Consider the following 2925-nt stretch of genomic DNA (forward strand, 5'->3'; position numbering starts at 1 on the left):
TAATTTAGCTGTCCATGCGACGTGAACTCTCTTAAGATGAGTGTTTATTTCCAGCTGAACAGGTCAAATGGTTAGATATGTCTTAAAATATTTTTTTTCCCATGACAATTTGCACTAATGAGCACAGAAGGACTATTTCTCTATTTCTCCAGACCTATATCTCCTATTATGTTATGTACTTTACTATTATCACTATTATTATTATTATATATTTTTGCTCTCTCTCTCTCTCTCTCTCTCTCTATATATATATATATATATATATATATATATATATATATATATATATATATATTAGTGGTGGGACTTTAACGCGTTAATTTCGATTAATTAATTACAGGAAAATTAACGCACTAAAAAAATTAACGCATTTTAACGCACGATACACTTTTGCATCGTGGAATGTTTCTCAGTGCACGAGTTCCAGGCATACAGATTATATGGACGCACGATAAGATGAGCATGATGCAGATGACTGAAGAGGCTACGCTGGTGGATGGGAAATTTAAATATAAAAAACTTCCAGATGGAAGTTCAAACAAAAATAGTGTTATTTACACTTTATGTAGGAAGGAGTTCGCTTATCACAGGAGCACTTCCACCCTTCGTTACCACCTCAACGCAAAACATGTTGCAGCTAAAGCTGGGCGTACACTGTACGATATTTTAAATCGTGTACTCAGCTCCAGCTCAAACTGTACGACTAACTCGTTGCGGAGAGTCGGCTCGTGGAGCTGCTTCAACAGTGCGATACTCTCACGAGGAGCGATTTGAATTTCAAACATGTTTGATATTCTTGCGACGCTGCGATTTCTGATCGGGAGTTGGTCGTGAGGTGTGAATCGCTCCTCGTTTACCTGTGTAAACTATACGATGCACGACACGCGATTGAGCCGAAACGAGTGAAAAATCGGCTGAAAATGGGCCAAAAATCGCACAGTGTACGCCCAGCTTAACGAGCAGGTCAGTAATGATAACTTAGCTGCTAAATGTATTCCTAGTACGATAGGGTGACCTAAACGTCCGCATTTCACATCTTGTCCCGGTCGTCCCGGGTTTTTTTTTAAGTGAGGAAATGTCCTGGTTTTTAAAGTACCTTCATTGGACCATTAAGACTGGATTAAACTTTCGCGAGTGACCGTAGCGCGCGACTCCGCACGCGTTTATACATGACGCGTCATATTATTTGTGTTGTTCGCTCTCTGTGGTCGAAGATAAAGGCTTACAAGAAGCGCTGCACATTGCGTCAACTGATGCAAGTTATGAACTACCGTCCAGGGGTGAGTTTCCCAAAACGTTCTTAGCACCAAGTACTTCTTAACCTCGTACGTAAGAACGAGGGAAAAAAAACAGGTTATTGTGAAAGGGAAGTAAAACAGGTTATTGTGAAGAGCGCCACAAATGTGGCTCTGACTGGGGATCACTGGACCTCTGTTAGCAACAAGAATGATCTTTGTGTGACAGCTCATATTATAGATGATGAATGGAAGATCCAGTCATTTGCTTTGAGCATGCAGAAGACCACTTCTAGGCACTATGGAGATGCCTGTGGCAGAGGCCTGGGAAATTTTAAAAAAGTATACCATCTAAAATGGTATTAACATCTTCTGATTTACTTCAATTCTTCCAATATCCTGAGCAAAACTCCCAAAATTAAACAACATTTTTGGTCAGAATTTCCAATGTTCTGAACTGTTTTCTGCACTCATATATTGGTCTGTGTAGTAGACTGGTGGAAAAATGAACAAGATGTTGAAGTTTGATTATGTTCATTGATTCATTCATCATTCAAACTTAAATTAATATTTCTCATGTTAAATACTGAAATGCGATTAAAATGCGATTAATTTCGATTAATTAATTACAAAGCTTCCGATTAATTCGATTAATTTTTTTAATCGCGTCCCACCCCTAATATATATATATATATATATATATATATATATATATATATATATATATATCTCGACCAGAAGACTCTACACAGTCCACAACCACAGTCCCAGTAATGTCCAGTTGCTAAGCCTGTGCACCAGTTGGAAAGGAGGGGATGTGGAGATATAGTGTAAGATCCACCGTCCAGGAGGAGACACGAAACATCCATGAATACATCCAAGCAATGGCCCCAAGAACCAGCTGATGAGAATGTGCATCAAACAAGAGACATGAACACTTTGGAGCAGAGGTGGCGTCACCAGAAGCTCCTCCGTGGAATATACCACTGGCACAAAACAGGAGGCTGATGTAAGACAGTCCTACCAATGGCTGAAAAGGCAGACGGCACAGAGACACTAATTATGGGAGCATAAGATTAGGCACTAGGTCATTTAAAGCAGACATGTATCACACCAGAACCAAGATGCAGGCTGTGTTAAGGAGCCAGTGAGACAATCCATAGCATATGAGCTGATCCAGATTATTAATAAAGCTAACCACTCAAACATCATGATAGTATATAAGATACAGGAAACAACAGTGCTGCCTCTCTCACTGTCCCAAGAGAAGGAAACATGTAAAGGAAGAAATATGAAAAGTTGGAGAAATACCCTGAACTGAAGGAGGAAAAAGAGAAAACAATGTGAAAAATTAATACTATAGATGTCCCACTAGTGACAGGGGGACTGACCCCTACGACCCCTACGCTGGGGAAGTGGCTCCAACAGAGCCCAGGAATGACATCATCAGTCTCAGTCCAGAAGAGTGCAGTCCCTGGGATGACATCATCAGTCTCAGTCCAGAAGAGTGCAGTCCCCGGGACAATCTACCTTCAAACAGACTTCTGCTTGAAGGAATGTATAATAAGTCATAAAATATAGGTTATTTAATTGCTGTTGGAAATAGAGACAAAAAAGAAAAAGTGATTTGGGTGGGGACTAATTTTCTCCTCCAGTTACTGTAGTTGCGCACACACACACACACACATAC

General features: G+C 40.0%; 1 long non-coding RNA gene across 1 annotated transcript in view; it reads left to right on the top strand.

Moving 5' to 3' along the window:
- The first annotated feature begins 289 nt into the window (after positions 1-289).
- The window catches only part of LOC143511558 (uncharacterized), a 7236-nt gene continuing 4600 nt past the window's right edge, over positions 290-2925 (top strand). Inside the window, exon 1 of the long non-coding RNA XR_013130160.1 lies at positions 290-963. This is a non-coding gene — a long non-coding RNA (uncharacterized LOC143511558). The remainder of the gene's footprint in view (positions 964-2925) is intronic.

The sequence above is a fragment of the Brachyhypopomus gauderio genome, chromosome 4, assembly GCF_052324685.1.
Source record: "Brachyhypopomus gauderio isolate BG-103 chromosome 4, BGAUD_0.2, whole genome shotgun sequence".
NCBI classification, from domain to species: Eukaryota; Metazoa; Chordata; class Actinopteri; order Gymnotiformes; family Hypopomidae; genus Brachyhypopomus; species Brachyhypopomus gauderio.